Here is a 17548-nt window from a genome sequence, read left to right on the forward strand (position 1 = left end):
ATGACTGTGAACTACGTGGAGAGCTTATTGTTTAAAAGGTTGTCAATAAATAAGGGAGACACAAGGTCCAGCAAACCTTTCTCAGGAGCTGAGCTCTTGAGGGACAGGGAACTTTTTTCTTCTTTGAATTGGCAGTATTTTATTTGGGATTCTATACTACAGTTCTTGGCCTATAAAAATATCTCAATAAATACTGTAAATTTATAAATGTTATTAGGCAGATTGCAGTCTTGGCAGGCCACTGCCTCTTAAATCTCTTTTCTGTGATTTTTCACACTCGCATTTAAAAGGCCACCGCTATGTGCTCTAGAATAAGGTATTTACTTAAAAATACCCATGTCTGGAGGAATAATTCTTGTCTTTAGGGCACAATTTCGCTTTTCCGTGGTACTGCACTCCGGGCTTGGGATCTGGGCTGGAAGACAGAGGGAGTTGGGTACGGGAAGCTCATCCTCCTGTCCTCTGATTGGTCGGCTCGCACTCCACTCACGCAGCTTGCGTCTCTGATTGGCTACCGTGCCCCCCCCAACGCCGGGCCGCGACTACTTTGTGTGGCTGGGCAGCGCGCTCAGCAACTCGGTTTCAGTTCGCCGTCTGGGCTGTTGTGAGCTAGCTCTTCGGCCCACTGCTCTGCATCGCGGGCGCCAGGAATTTCCCGAGTCCGAGCGGGTAGGAAGCATCCTAAGGAAAAGGCTCCCACTCCCCCATCCCGTCCTGTGTTCTCTTTCTCGTACTGAATAAACTTCCGCCTCAGAGGGGCTGAAGCAGCCGCGGTTCACGGGGAGAGGCCAGGCATCGAACTCAGGCCCTCGTGGGAGATCTTTCTGTCCGGGCGAATGTGGAAACACCGTTCTCACAAGATAAAGTAGAGCTTCGCTAGTCGCATGTGGGTGTGATGCCATTCTATGATCGCGTTGCAAACTGTAGACGAGTGGCCAGACCTGTCTGCAGGAGCTGAGCAGCAGCGATCACCCATAACAAGTAGCAACGAGCCTGCTTCCAATCCCCACTACCACTGCTCCTTAGAGTCGCGGGCTGAACTGGCACGGGCCGGTCCGTTCCCGGCGGTTGAGAGTAGGGCATTCCCTGGAGGTGGCGCTCCCGGGAGTGGGAGCCCGGCTACACTCGCGCTCCCGCTCTCAGCCTCCGGCCTTCAGGCGGTAGAGGGCGGCCTACGCTCGTGTTGGAGCCGGCGCTCGCGCGCAGTTGCTGCCCTGCTGGAAGTCTCCCGGTCCTGCTGTGGCCCGCGGATTTGCCGGGCAGTGGATGCTGCGGCTACGCTATCCAAGGGCGCAGCGAGGAGGGGGCGGGGAGAAGCCCTGGCACATGCCAGGGTCGCCGTAGGTGGCAGCGGCTGGCGCATGCGCGCCGCCTCCCAGCAGCCTGGAACGCTGAGGGGCGCGCGTCCCCATTCGCGCGCGCACGCTTGCGCTAGCCTGGGCTTCCCCGCCTTCGCTCATAGTCAGAGCCGCTCCGGCGCGTGCGCGCGTTATCTCCGGCGGACCCGAGTGGCCGGGTTCCCTCTGCTCCAGGCCCCCGCCTCGGGCCGCCCCCTCCTAGCCCCCAGTCCACCCGTCCCCCTCCTCTCCTCGCGGAATGGGGCGAATGGGGCCCGCCCCTCGGGGTCGCGCGCCCCGGACCCGGCTCGCGCTCGGTCTCGCGCTGTCAGCTACTGCCCGGCTCGCGCCGCCTCGCGCTCTCCCTCAGTCACTGGCGCCGAAGGCTCCGTTAAGCAGCGGCGGCGGCGGTGGTTCCTGTTTCCGTTTCTTCCTTTCCCTTCAGTCGGGAGTAGCATCCTCCACCCAGCCACCCCTCCCACTCCCCCAGCGCTGGGCAGCTGCGGCTAAGGGCTTTGGCGGCGGCGACTGGGGAACAGCGGAGACTGCCTCTCCTACCGTCTCGGGTAAGGGGGCGTTTGGGGGCCGGGCCCCGCGCGCCCGAGGGTTTGGGGCTCGGCAAGCGCGGGATCTGATGAGGCTCCGGGAATGTGACTGGAGGCTGTCGTTGCTCTTTCCCCCCAGGCCTGATGCTGCAACTGCTGCTGCTTATCTAGCGGCTCCGGGAAAAGTGGGGAGGGCACCCCGGGACGCTCTGGCGGGTGCCTTTGGGCGGCCCGAAGGGCGCGGGCTAGGGGGTGAGGGGCGCCTGTCGCCCCGGCTGGGACGCGGAGCGGCGCCGCCGCTGCCCTCAGCGTCGCACATCCTTGCATAGGGCAGGGGCCGAAGCCGAGAGGAGAGGGGATGGGGGCAGGGTGGGAGGTGTCCCTCTTCTCTTTTCCACACCTACCTGCCCTCTCGACGGCAACTCGGTCCCAGTAGTCACGGACTGTGGGGAAGGGGATGCCTTTGCGTTAGGGGCTTTCTAGAGGTGTCCTGGGGCTAGCAGTCAGGGAGTGGACCCGTACAAAGATCCACTCCCGGAGAGGAGGGCCAAAGCTTGGGCACTTAATGGCGTGAGTGTCCCTGGTCCTCCCATTTAATGTGGAAATAATGATCTGGCGGCTTTTGAGTAAAGTTATTTAGGAAGGTCAAATGAGTCCATCTTTATTAGTCAAGAGGTTTGTCCTGTAAGAGTGAGGGTTGTCGGACGCAGCACCTGTTCTCTCACTGTGGGGATTGCAATCTTCGGCTACACAGAACGTCAGAGACGCAGTGTGTTTCCTAAGTTAAATGGCAATGTCATGGTTAGGGTTTATCCCTGGTGAGCTTTTAACTTTTTGCCATATATTATTAGCCTTTTAACTGAGGCCTTGGATAAAAGCAGGGAGAGGTGTTGTTTCTATTTCCCATGATCGAATTAATTTACAGTTGACTCGATCCAATTCAAGAAGGTACACCTAGGAAACCAGAATCTCCAGTAGATAACCCCAAACCTCGAGGTAACACAGAACAGATTTCAACAAAAGTTTTTTAAAAATCAGTTTACAATTAAACTCACCACAAGTAACTGATTGAACTTTGTCTTGGCTTACTTTAGAAACAGTAGGCAAGGTTTCATTATACCAATTTTTTTTTCTTCCTCTTGTTATTCCTGGGCTTAAGTGTATGTTTATTTTCTTGGTTAAATTTAAATTCCATGTGTTTATGCATAATTCTTTTGAAGGGTGCATCATATAGAAAACATTTTAGGAAAGAAGTAAGTTGTATTCTGCCTTCTTTAAAATAACCTAAAATGCAGTGTTAAATAATAAGGCCCTGTATGTTGCTAGCATTGTGAATTATACTATAAAATGTCTATAGAAAGTCTTGATTATTTGATTTAGAAATACAGTAATAAGAATAAGATGAGAATTCAGACATTCGAAATTGTAATTTTACAGCTTAGTATGTAAAAATATGGGGAGTTAGAAATGAATAGGCTATAAGGAACATAGAAGGGCGATTTGGAAGCATGGATTTTCCTTTTGTTGCTTTATAAATTGAGAATTCTACTTGAATTGAAGAGCTGAACAGCTGGAATGAAACTTGCATAGATTGCAGAAACAGTTGCAAAATGTATCTTCGATCAAGTGATGAGCTAACATGAAGAGTATGTTGTGGTTTATTTGGATAGTGATTCAAAATAATTTCAATAAAATATAGCACCATATAGAATATGTTTTAGGATGTCCTTAAAATTTAAGAGTTGCTTGAAGTTGTTCTCCTACAAGCCAGTTCTATTTGAGATGTATAGAATTGAAAAAAACAATAATTATGATTAAATTCTGCAGTGTTTGGTTACACATTTTAACTAGTTAATTTAAGGAATTGGAATGCCTTTTAAAGTCCTGAATTTTGAAATTTGCTAGTTGCTTGGAAAAACTTGTATTTCTTGTTTATTTTTTTAAGTGCAGTTGTATTAGTAGATTGGTCTGGAGGGGGAGCTAGTGCCAAAGCAAAGCATAGCTTAATCCATGTTTGAACTTTTAAAACACCCCAAACCAGATTTTCATTACCAGAAAAAACATCAATTTTTAATTAAAAGAGTAAGGGAATTGATATGGGCATATATTTGTATGTAGTTGTTTATATATATATTATGGAGTATATATATATTATGGAGTCTATATATTATGTATTACAAATTAGAATTTTCAGGATCTGAAATAATAAAAAGTACATGTTTAAGGTTTATTGAATTTCTCATTTAAAATCTCTGAAAATATGCCCCAAAACTTTATGTGATAGTAGTTTCTTTTGTGCAGTGCATCAGAAAGGAAGGAGTAGATTTTGACTTTGTTTATGTTGCATCTTCTTAATTTTTTTTCATTATAATAGCTACAGTCCTAAAATTTCAAAAATCTTCAGATAGAGTCCTATATGGGCAAAGATATCAATTTAATAAATACCTAGTAACCTTATTAAAAGTAGAGGTACTTTCAATAAATAAACAGACACTTGAGACATCTGGAGAGCAGAATCCCAAGGTCACTTCTTAACCTCTGTCTCCTGCAGTGTAATGTAGTGAGTCCAGCCAATCTAATAAATTGAATTTGTGCCTTTGAATATGAATATTTTTTGGTCTATGGCACTTTTAGATTTCTAAACTGTAATCAGTTAGGTATGTGAATTTACTTCTCACAGTTCATATATTCAAGTTTGAGGCCAGAAATTGCTAATGTATATAGCAAAATTATTAGAATATTTAGTTTTCTGAGGATAGTGGTTGGGCTGTGTGTTCGTCATTGCTCTTTATGGTGTAAATAGAATCTCAATGATGGTAAAATTTAAAAAAGTAGATTCTTTGAAAGGAATGACAGTATTTATGAGATACAGAATAGTGAGATGTTTACCTTACTTAAGGGGTTAATGCTACATATTAAGGTTTTATAAGACTTGCCGAAATATTTTTATGTATCTTTTACCATTTTTTTTTTAACTTTTCTCTTTTACCATTTTTAATGGTTATTTTTGATTTACTATAAACTACATTTAGTAAATCTCTTGGCTTAATTAAATGGTAAATACATCCATTTCAAATTACAGAACATTTATAAAAGTAAAAGTGTCTCCATTGTATAATCGTAAGAGTAAATATAAATATGTAAATAAATCTCTTGACTTAAAAATAAAATAAAACTAAGATTCTAAACAACTCTGAAACTAAAAGTATTATAGTACTTTTTATACCCTGCATCAATACTGGTCCTTTGATACTTTTCATGTGAGATATCTACTTCCAATCTTCTATAGTTAACATTAATGTAATAGGTGTAGCCTTTAGGGGACTAATACAAAATTTCCTTTGGTTCTCCTTTTAATGGTTCTCTGGCTTATATTTATGTATCATAAAGTGTATGGTTTCTTTTTTGCAGTTTGAATTGTTATTGAATTGTAGTTTGTTATACTGAGACAATTAAACATGTTTAAAAGTAAAAGATATTGACAATTGATTTTTTAAAAGTTTCCCAACAGATGAAAATGATATGGGGATGTGTATGCATTTAAGATATATTGTTTAACAGATCAGTCTCAGTTCTCAGCCTGACTTTCTTTCTACATTTTACTCTTTCGCTTACATCTTCCCTTCCTCCATTCACCCTCCATCATCCCAGTTTTTTCTTTGGAATAATTAGGAACCAAACCAATCCAATGAACCATATCACTCACCTGACATAGGTTTTTCCTCTTTGATTAAATGACTATCTACATTTCTACAGTATTCTAAACATATAACCCATATAAACTTTATATGATACTGTATGTTTACTTTTTAATGGAAGAAGAGCAAATAGAACCATGGGATTATGCCATATGTTTCAATATGAGTTACTCATACTCTACAAAAAACAGCTATAGGATTAATTTCATTTAACTTTTCTTTTGAAAAGGCTTTCTTTGCCAAACCTAATGCTTCACTCACCTACTTTTAAAAATATCTTTTTGTAATAGTTTTTTTTTTTTTTTTGGTCAGAAAATGAATGTGAAAGGAAAATGTGTTTTGATTTTTAAGTTTTTTTTTTAATTGACAAATTATACCAATATAAGGCTAATATTGATGTAGTTCAAACTTGCCTTTGGTATATTATTCTCTTTTCTTTTGTATTGGTTCTGTAGTATAACCTCTTCATTGAAGCACTGGAATAAAACTTGAGAGATCACTTCTGATACGGTCCCTGTATTTGCTGTAAGTTTTTCAAATGTATTTTCCCAGTGAGATAAACTGAATAAATATGACAAGATAGTTATGTTAAGATAGACATAACAGTTCTACTCGCCACAGTCTTGATGACTAGTTAGTGTAAATAAAGTTCATGTTATAAAATAATAAAATATTGATGTTAATTTTAGAAATCAAGCTAATGTTTATTTTAGAATCTGTTATGAGAAACGTTACATGATATGAACTTTAAATTTGGTAACTTTCTGATTATAAATGAACAAAAGTAAAATAAAAGTGGGAGATTCTTCTATTCGAATTACCTCAAACATATAATTAAAACGAACCTGTTTTGTGTCTGTGTAAATCTTATTCAGTCAAGATTTTAATGAACTATGAGTGAATTTTAAATTTTTAATAATTTGGTAAATGGTTATTTATATCATATCCCATAAATGAAGTATCAAATCCCGTTAATAGCTAGAACCAGAATAAACTTTCCTGTAGGAAAAATAATATTTACAAACTATCAAACTATAAAAGCATACCAAAGTTATTAAATGACTTTAAGTCTACATTTCATAAGCTAGTTTTTAAAGTCATTTTTATAATTTTAAAAGCATAATTGATTGTACTATCTTGATTAGTGTTAAAGGTGGAAAATATAATTTACAGCTTCAGTATTATATCCATTGTCTCAGACCTTAGCTATGTTTGGAGCAGTCAAGGAAAGGAAGAATCAAGGTTGAGAGAGACAGGATTGTGCTGGTTGATGAGCCTGCCCCTTTTGGAGGTGAGGAAGATTTCTTCAGTTTTCCTCTCTCCCTTTACTTCCTTTTCCTCCCTGTTTGTCATCCTTCCTCTCCCAGCAGTGGTAGGAAATGTAGGAATTAACTGTCTTTATAGGATTTTTTTTCCTTAGAGCTCACAGAACATGTCGTGGTAGAGCATTAACTTTTATGTTACAGTAGGTTTATTATAATGATTTAATTTCCTTTTGAGGCAGTAGGCAAGGAACGGAAGAATTTCAGTTGGTATAGAGTTTAATACTATTTATTAAAAAATGATTTTGCACCTCTATATAAAAAAGGATATGGGATATATTGGTTCATTGTTAAGGGTCCTGTATCAGTCACGTTATATTCTACTTAATATTTAATATCATCATTTCTTCTTCCAATTTCCTGGAGTGCGTTTTCATGCCTCTTGTGTTATTTTTTTCTGTCTTCATCTACGGAGTTTTGGACTACAAGAAATTGGTTTTTTAGAACATTTTTTCACCTTCGTGTGCCTCATTGCAATAATGTAAAAAAAAAAAAATACTGTGTCCATTGAAGAGAACTAACTATTAAATCAGCAGCAATGTTCTCCATTCATGGAAGTACTGTTAGCAGGTTTAAGCCAGTTATTGTGAAAAGTTCATAAGGAGAAAGTGTGTGTTTGATAATTAGGCCCCCTAATCATTTGGGATCTGACTGAATTTCTCTAACGCGTGGAATTATACTTATACCTGAAAGAGAGGTATATTCAGTAGAGATTGTGTTATATTTTTCATGTCTTGATTTCTTTGAATAACTACTTAGTTCAGTTAGCAAATGTCAAAAGATCGTAACATTGAGAAAACCTATTTAAAATTAGAGCTTAGGCCAGGGTAAACATTTTGCTTTCTTTTTATAAGTATCAGATTTTTCTTTCTCTTTTAGAAAGTTTAGTGAGACCCTAGGGCTCAGGAAGGTGGTAATTGAAATTCTTGAGGCCAAAAAGTCTTTCCTTAGATTTGATAAACTAAGCCTCGGCAGCATGAGAAATGTAGGTTTACTGAGTAATCCTGATTGCTTCCTCTGACATAGCTACAGGTCTCTAGGCCTCCATTAATTAAAACTATGTTTATTTTTAAGGTCCAAACAGTAGAACGATCAACTTAATACTTCTCATGGATGTAAAGCCTTCATAGAAAGAGAGAGAGAATGTTATTTTTAACTTGTAAGTAAACAAAGAATGTGCTGTCAATCTGAGTAAGCTAACGTTGCACAAATAATAACTAAATAAACTTGTTAATACACAATTAGGAATAATTCTTCTTAATACTGTATTAGTGTTTGAATTATAATGGTGTAAATGTTGTAATGAGAATAAAATCAGCAAGGAATTCTATTTTGAAGCAATTTGTCAGACCAGATAACAGATAAAAGAACACATCCTTTATTCTATAACTGTCTGCAGAGGCTTACTTAGGTTAGTGCTGATCCTGTCAAGAAAGAAATAATGATCAATATCTAAAGTGTTTTCACAGAATTTTGCATATTTCCTAATGTGTATATTTGTGCAGTACTGTCACTTTCTGTTTCCATGCAAATGCGAGGTTGGAAGTTGGGGTCCCTAACTTGGAAATTCTGAGGGGAAAAGGATCCGAAATTTGAGAAAAGCTGGTTTCTTCATGTTTTAGTGATATTTAGATATATAGTTTCCTAAGAGCTCTGCAGACTTAAAACTAAATTCTGAGTTCCCTCTTAGTAACTTTTTGAATAGCTTTATTAAAGTTTAATTTATATAGCATAAAAATTATATTTCAAATTTTAGTAAATTAATACAGTTGTGTAACATTTATCACAATCCAGTTTTAGAACACTTTTACTCTGCAAAAAGCTCGCTCTTGCCTGCTTGCCCAATCCCTGTTTCTACCCTCAGCCCCGGGCAACCACTGATCTGCTTTTTGTCTCTATAGTTTTGCTATTTCTAGAAATTTGATATTAATGGAATCATACAATCTGTAGTCTTTTGTATCTGGCTCCTTCGATTTAGTATAATTCTGTTTAGAAATTTGAATGAATAAAGTAGAAGAGCCTTGAACTTGAAATCAGGAGACTTGGATGCTAGTGTTGGCTCTGCCACCAAATGTATAAACTTCGGTAAGCTACCTTCCCCTCTGGACCTCTGCTGCTTTCTCCATAAAATGGGTTATTTTGATTTTCTTCTATTTCAGTTTTCACAGCTGGGTAGATATTCACTGACCTTTTCCTAGAATGTACCTAAAATGTTCCCCTTAAATGTAGTCACTATGAATCGAAAAGTCAAGATGGCTGATTAAACTTTTTCTTGGGCATTTCTTAGTTCCTGTGCATAACTTTGAGAATAGAGATAATCTTAAATGCTGACTTAATAATGAAGATTTTTGAAGAGAACAAAGACAAAGTTGAATAATTCTCAGAGGTAGAAATTCAAAAGTGATTGAAGTTTCTTTTCAGTTATTTTTTGTTTGTTTTGGGTGTAGGAAGTGAGGTGAAACTATTTTAGTTAAGTTTGAACCAAGTTGGGCTCAAGGAAGCTGAGCGGGATTAGACTGTTTTTCAAAGAAGAACCAAAGAAAATGTATGTCTCCCGAAGGAAGACGCCTAGGGCTCATTTGGAGGGAAAGCCAATAGGTAACATTTAGGTGACAAACTGGGGCAAAAAAATATGTATGTAGAGAATTAAAAATAGAGGTGTGCATGTGTGTGTGTATGTGTTTGTAACAGGAATAGGCATCTGACGAGTAGGCTGATATCAGGTAATGCCAAATGGGTAATGTGCATTTTTAATATAATATTAAAAAAGATAAGGCATTGAATAACAGCTAGCTAAATTTAAAAAATGGGAGTGCTTTAACTACTTTCAAATATTCAATAATTTGACTCTTAGAAATCATTAGAGCTTCTTGTATTATCATAATAGCAAAAATGTGTCTATAAAATGATCGAACTTTTATTTTTACAGAACATACTAGAATATATGAGTGGTAACCCACAGAGCAGACACTGTGGAGGAGGGGAGTGCAGCTATAAATATATTTTAGTGATGGTGTCATTATAGCAGCATAAGAAAATTTGTTTCATGCATTGTAGTCACACTTTCTGTTCAAAAGTAGTATTTCTAATTTAGATAAACCTATCTAAAATTTATGATAACAAGAAATATCCCCAAATCAAAGCTATATTTAAAGAAGATTTGTCACTTTTGACAATGTTATAAAAACTGTGTTAAGACTTTAAAGAAGTTCCAAAAGTTGAATCCCAAAGCTTTTTATACAATGGCAGCATTCTAGGAATAAGTATAGAGCTTTCTAAGGTGACTATTTTTATGGCAACACTATTCTTTTGAATGTATGCTATGCCATATTTATTTTTAAATGTCCCACTGAATTTGTAATACATATGAAGTACCTAAGCATGAATTATGTAATTGGAAAAATTTCAGTGTAAAGGAAAAGAGACACTTCTTTCTATAACTTATGAAGCTTCAAAATATTAAAGACGATCATCATTTATATTTTCCCAGGGCATTTTTATTTTTAATCATAATAATAAATGAGCAGCTGTCAGAAGATATAGCTATTTCTAGGTTTAGAGTCCTTATTCTTTATATATTTCTCTCAAATACTTGTCTTTTCGAAAGTAGATATTAAGGATTTCTTGAGTAATCAAATACTACTTTGATATTTAAGCAAAACATCAGAGCAAGACTAAAACCATATTAAAGCATTAAGATGATTAATTTAAAAGATTTGACAGCAAAGAAAAAATGGAGTAATACACAATGGAAAAGAAATACAGAACATCATTACCTCAGATCACAATATAGAAAGCTGCCTTTAAAAAAGAATAATAATCAAGTCAATAGACTAAAGAACTTGTGCCCTCTGCTAGTTAAGTGAAAATGAGATGAATAAGTGATTAGAAAGTGTGCTCCAAAATACTTATATTGGTTGGCAATTCTTTTCTAATTGATTTTCTACAGGGGTTATTTCATACCTATTCTACCCACTTCCTAGCCCCTGATTCCAGTACATAGTCCGTCCTGACTTAATAATTGTTCAACTTACATTTTTTGGACTTTATGATGGTATGAAGGCAGTATGCACTCAGTAGAAACCATGCAACAAATTTTAAGTTTGATCTTTTCCTGGGCTACCAGTGTGTGATACCATACTTTCTCGTGATGCTGGACAGTGGCAGCCAGCTGCAGCTCCCAGTCAGCTATGCAATCACAAGGGTAAACAACTGATACTGTACAGTGTACTGTGTTGCTAACATTTTTTGGATAATTGTGTTTTGTGTTTTTGCATCCTATCATGTCTACAAAGTGCCTAACTGTAGGCTCACGTAGGTGTTCTGAGCACATTTAAAATAGGCTAGGCTAAGCTATGATGTTTGGTAAATTAGGTATATTAAATGCATTTTCAGCTAAAGATATTTTCAGCTTATGGGTTTATTGGGATGGAACATCTTTACTGTCTTAGATTTTGTGGGTTGTTTCACTTAATTTTTTTTTTTTTTTCAAAAGAATAAGACGATTAAGATGATCAAACAGAAGCTTCTTCAGCTTTGCTTTTCTTTATCTCTGAATTGTGTAATTTCTCCTCCTCTCTACCATTTGGTTTTAAGGATGTGTCGTTTAGGCTTTCATGGCTACTTCATGGCTACTTCTTTTATCCCTTTTATCTATTGGAATATATATAGGTTCATTTGTTAACTGCTTCATCATTTTTATTTCAACCTCCCCAACAGCATCTTTAATGGCCTAAAACAACAACAACAACAAAAAAAACCACTCAATACCTTTCTTTATTCTTTTTTCTCTCTTTTCTGTTTTTTCTTTTTGTGTATTATGACAACACCTCAAAGGAAATAGCAGTATGTCTATTGTTTCAATTTTGCTACCTTCTTTTTTACTAAACCTCTCTTTTGTTGCCAGTGACCTTTGAATTGCCAAATGAGGATTTTTTTTTCAGTCTTAATTCTTCAGATTTGACACTGTCAACTCCTGTTTCCTCTTCCATTCTCCTTATAACTTCGTCGCCCTCCTGGCTCTCCTGTATATTCTAGTCACTCATCTTTTCATTTGCAAGGTCAACTTGTTTCTTTAAGTTATGCCTTATACATTTTCCGTAATTATTTTCCTTATTCCTTGGCTTTAGTGAGTACCTCTTTCAGATGACTCCTATACTTTAAGTGTATGAACTTCTGTTTCCAGCTGGAGAGCCCCATATGTTTGTCATGCCGTCAAGTTCGATATGCTCAAATCTGAATTTTCTTTCTCCTAAAATGTATTCTATCTAACTTTCCTTTCTTTGTTACTGCCTTATCCTTCCCATTTCCCAAACTTGAATTCTGAGTCATCATTGAATTCCCCATCAGATCCATTCAGTTCTCAGCCTGTGAATTCTGTTACTACAGTGTTTCTCTACTTTATCTGCTCTTTTCCATTTCATTTTTTACCAGAAGTTTAGGTTCTCATACCACTAACATATAAATAATTATAATTTGGTAATTACTATGATAAGGAGAAGAGGCAGTTCTACTGGGGTGCAGTGTGGGGGAAGCTGTATTTAAGGGAGGTGACATTTAAGAATAAGTAGGGGCATCACAGGCAAACCAAAGAAAGACTTATTAGAAGTTTATTATATGTTGTGAACTCATAAGACTTTTGCTTTAATCTTTACTTCATGTGTGTGTTTTTTCTATTGGCATATGCTATTGCTTTTCTTCAGATATTGATAAAGATCAGTGAATGAACAATGTAAAGTCAGAGTGACACAGAGTAACATATCTTTATTACCTAGCTTTGAGTGAGTAGAGTGGTAAAATGTAAGTTGTGAAAGTGAGCACTACCTGTATTGAAGTCTTAGAATCTGACAAAAATTTGCATTAAAAGCTGTTTTTAAGGTTCTTGACACTTGGAATGTAAATCTTTGGTGGGCAGCTATTTTCAGTCTACTTATATATGGCTTTATTTTTCATTTCTACCTCTTTTCACACGTGTGATTCCCCTACAGTAGGGCTGTGTAATATCTTTATATTAATAGCCACTAATACTGAAGATAAATTAATGAAGGCCACCGCAAGTAAATAGATAATTTACTATTTTTGCTTTTAGAGAAACAAAGCGTTTCGTGCTTTTAAAACGGGAAGCATTAAAAACAACAACAATTCTAAAATGGTTTATATGAAAAGGTAACTTACTGGCTTTGTAAGTAGGAAGAACAGAGGCGGAGGATTCCAGAAACAGGCAGATCCAGGAATTTAAACGATATCTTTAGGATATTCTCTATTTGTTGCCTTTACTTATTTCTGTGTTGGTCTTATTTTCTTGCTATGTTAGAAGCCTTCTTTCATGGCAGAAATGCATGTTTCAGACCACTGAGAACTTAACAGTTTCTGAAGGAAGGCCTCTAATGCGGCTCATTCTTGGACTAATCACTGTTGGGAATTGTCACTGACGTTGTCATCAGAACCACATAAAACGTGGGAGGGTCAGTTCCCCAAAGGATGGGAATATAGTAGTTCCCCCTTATCCACAGTTTGTTCATTCCTTCGTTCCTTTTCTCTCTCTCTCTCTTTCTCTTTTTTCTTTTTGCTTAGAACATATTTCAGATGCCTCCCATTGAACGTTGGCAGCCTGGAAAAAACATGGCCAGGAAATTATTATAGGAGGGTCCACAGTTTCACTTTCTGTGATTTCAGTTACCTGCTATCAATGGTGGTCTGACAATATTAATGGAAAATTCCAGAAGTAAACAGTTCATAATTTTTAAATCGTGTGCTGTTCTGAGTAGTGTGATGAAATCTCTGTTTTGCTCTGTCCTGCACCATCCTGCCCCAAATGTGAATCACTGCTTTGTCCAGGATATCCACGCTGTATATGCTACACGCCCATTAGTCACTTAGCCGTCTTGGTTATCAGACTGACCGTCATGGTATCATAGTGCTTGTGTTCAAGTAACCCTTATAGTAGCCTAACTCTATGTCACAATGCCTTCATCGTTCTTCTTATTATGTAGGCATTGTATCTTTTCACATTATCACAAGAAGAAGGGTGAGTACAGTACAGTAAGATACAGTCATACATCACATAACGATGTTTTGGTCAGCGACTCACTGAATATATGATGGTGGTCCTATAGAATATAATGGAGCTGAAAATTTCTTATCCCCTTGTGATGTAGTAGTTGCTGTAAAGTCATAGTGTAACATATTACGTGTTGTGGTGATGCTGGTGTAAACCTACTGAGCTGTCAGTCATATAAAATTGTAGCATATACGATTATGTATGGTATATAATCCTTGATAAGAAGTGACTGTGTTACCAGTTTTTGTATTTACTATACTTTTTATTGTTATTTTATAGTGTGCTCCTTCTACTTATAAAACAAAAAGTTTGCTGTAAAATAGTATACCATGTTATGCCAGCAGCAGCCTCATATATCTCGTATTTACTGTGTCTCTTGATTGCATAGTTTTCTCTTGTTCTTGATTTAATCTTGTGTTGTTTTGTTCATCATGGTCCCTAAGTGTAGAAAATCTACTGCTAGTGCTGCCAGTAAGAAGCCATGTTGAGTAATTAAACTGGAAATGAAATTAAAAGTGATTAAGGACTACAAAGGTGGAAAATCAGTGATGATTATTGCTTGCCAGTCAGGCACGTCCCATTCCACCATAGCTACAATTAGGAAGAACAAAAACAAAATGACAAGCTGTTAAAGGATCTGCTTTATTGAAGGCAATGAGACTAACAGAAATTCGGGAAGGGCTTATATCAGGCTTGGAGAAATTTCTAATGACTTAGATTGGAGACCAGACACAGAAGTGTATCCCTCTGAGCAACATGACAGTCATGGCCAAAGCAAAAAGTTTGTAATGTTGAAAGAAAAGGCTAGATCCAACTCTGCTGTTGAATTTATTGCCAGCTCTGGGTGGTTTAAGTGAATAAAGAATTACAGAATGTGAAAGTGAGTGATGAATATGTACATGCTCATGTGAAGAGAGCTAAAGAATCAGGTAAACTGATTGTGGAAGAAAATTACTTGCTAGAGCAAATATTTGATATGGATGAAACCTCCCTATTCTGGAAACAGATGCATGAAAGAACTTTAATCTATGAGGAGGCCAACTCAATGCCAGGTTTCAAGGCTTTTAAGGACAGGATAACAGTCTTGCTTAGAGGCAATGGTACAGACTACAAATTGAAACCCTTTGTGATCTGGCACAGTGAGAACCTCACGGTCTTCAAGAATATCAGTAAGTACACACCACCAGTGTACTGCAGGAGCAGTAAGAAGTCCTGGATAATTCAACCTCTCTTCTAGGCTGCCCTACTGAATTGCTATGCCAGTGAAATGGAGTACTGTTTGGAGAATAACACACCTTTTGAGATTTTGCCGATTGTTGATATTGCTCCCAGATATCCTCCTTTTATTGGTGATCTTCATCCCAATGTCAAAGTGGTGTTTCTCCCTCCAACACCACCTCTTTGATCCAACCAGTGGATCAAGAAATTATAACAGCTTTATGGCCTACTGTCTGAGGAGGACCTTTGTTGCAACTCAGCTGAGGAAGACACTGATGCAATTCTGGAAGAATTACAGCATCTGTGACTCCATTAAGAACCTTGCTTAGGCTTGGGGTGATGTCACCAAAGAGTGTGTGAATGACATCTGGAAGAAGAAAGCCAAGATGGTTTGTCCATGACTTCAGGAATGAGGAGGTTGTAAAAATCAACAAGGCTGTGGTTGAAATGGCAAATAACTTTAACCTGGTATGGATGAGGATGGCATTGAGGAGCTCCTAGAAGTGGTTCCTGAGGAATTAAATAATGCGGAGTGGTTGGAACAGGAACAGGAATGCATAGCTGAAGAAGAGGCAAGAGGAAAAGAAACTGCAGGAGAATAAAAAGAAGAATCTTCAAGGAAATTCACAGTGAAGGTTTAACAGAAGCTTTTGCAGACCTCAGCAAGCTCTTTAAAAAGTTTGAAAGCCTGGACCCCAACACCAAAAGGTTTTTATTAATAGGAATGTTCATGGAGCATTGTTTGCTTACAGGCGAATATGATGAATAAAGAAGTACACTAAGCAGACCACCAAGGACATATTTCTGAAATGAATGAACCACAGCCAGTTCCTTGAGGTATTCCAGAAGAAGCCACTTATCATAGGGGACGACAGCTCCACGCGTGTAATTGCCCCAAATATCTTCCAGTAGGACAAGATATGGAGGTGAGAGACAGTGGCAGTGATGATCCTGACTCTATGTAGACCTAGGCTAATGTGTATTTTGTGTCTTCGTATTTAACAAAAAAGTTTAAAAAGTAAAAAAAAAATTTTTAAGTAGGAAAAAGCTTATAGAATAAAGATATAAAGAAAATATTTTTGTGCATCTGTACAATATGTTTTTGTTTTAAGCTTTGTTATTACAAAAGAATTGAAAGTTAAAACTATTAAAAAGTTTATAAAGTAAAAGTTACAGTAAGCTAAGGTTCATTTATTATTGAAGAAAGAAAATTTATTTAAGTAAATTTAGTGTAGCCTAAGTGTACAGTGTTTATAAAGTCAACAGTAGTGTACAGTAATGTCACTTGCCAGTCACTGACTCAACCCAGAGCAACATCCAGTTCTGCAAGCTCCATTCATGGTAAGTACTCTATACAGAAGTACCATTTTTTATTTTTTACACTGTCCTTTACTGTACCTTTTTATGTTTAGATATATTTAAATATACAAATAATTACTATTGTGTTACAGTTACCTAAATTATTCAGTACAATAACATACTTTATATGTTTGTAGTCTAGGAGCATTGGACTACACCACATAGCCCAGGTGTGTAGTAGGCTACGTAGTCTTTGTTTGCCTAAGTGCACTCTGTGATGTTCATATGATGACAGAATTGCTTAATGACACATTTCTTAAACATATCCCCATTGTTAAGCCACGCATGACTGTATTTTGAGAGAGAGATATTCACATAGCTTTATTACAATATATTGTGATAGTTGTTCTATTTTTAAATTAGTTATTGTTAATCTCTTACTGTGCCTAGTTTATAAATTAAACTTTATAGGTATTGTATGTATAGGAAAAAACATAGTTTGGGTAGTGTTTGGTATCATCTGTGGTTTTAGGCATCCACTGGAGGTCTTGGAATGTATCCCCCAAAGATAAGTGTGGGGGAACTAATTATTATTAGCCGTAGAAATAGGGAAGGAATATGAAGTAGGCAGAAACAATCTGTAGTCATTACAGAGGAGGAGGAAAAAAAAGAAGGGAGTGGTAGACACAGGGAAAAAAAATATATAAGAGAGAAGTGGATAAAGGGAAGGCTACCTAGTATCCACTGAGAATTTACTGTGTAGTAAACCTTGTGTTAAACATTTTACATTTTATCTTCACAGCCCAGTGGAGGCAGCTATATTATCTACAGAGGATAACCATTTCTAGAATTAGTAATTTAAAAAAAACTTTCCTTTTTCTTTCACTCCTTTTTTCATTTGGCATATTTTCTGTATTTTTCATGCATTAAATTAAAAAAAAAATTTAATTATGTGCAGTCAAATTCACACTTTGTGATATACAGTTCTATGGGTTTTGACAAATGAATAGAATTTGTATCCACCACCATTAACATGACACAGAGTTCCTGTTGCCCCTTTATAGTTAGC

The 17548-nt window shown here is 37.6% G+C and overlaps 1 protein-coding gene across 9 annotated transcripts in view; it reads left to right on the forward strand.

Annotated features, from left to right (window-relative positions):
- The first annotated feature begins 540 nt into the window (after nucleotides 1-540).
- The window catches only part of FUT8 (fucosyltransferase 8), a 195936-nt gene continuing 178928 nt past the window's right edge, over nucleotides 541-17548 (forward strand). For 3 of the 9 annotated variants that reach the window (XM_015591968.2, XM_006915130.3, XM_015591971.2), the window contains exon 1: nucleotides 1610-1903. The gene's annotated coding sequence lies outside the window, so the exon portion shown is untranslated. Of the gene's footprint in view, nucleotides 670-1415; nucleotides 1904-6035; nucleotides 6106-6779; nucleotides 6872-7976; nucleotides 8062-17548 lie in introns of those variants that run through there. The other 6 variants (XM_006915132.3, XM_015591970.2, XM_025049113.1 and 3 more) reach the window with 5 other exon arrangements.

Source organism: Pteropus alecto, unplaced genomic scaffold, assembly GCF_000325575.1.
Source record: "Pteropus alecto unplaced genomic scaffold, ASM32557v1 scaffold276, whole genome shotgun sequence".
Taxonomy (NCBI): domain Eukaryota; kingdom Metazoa; phylum Chordata; class Mammalia; order Chiroptera; family Pteropodidae; genus Pteropus; species Pteropus alecto.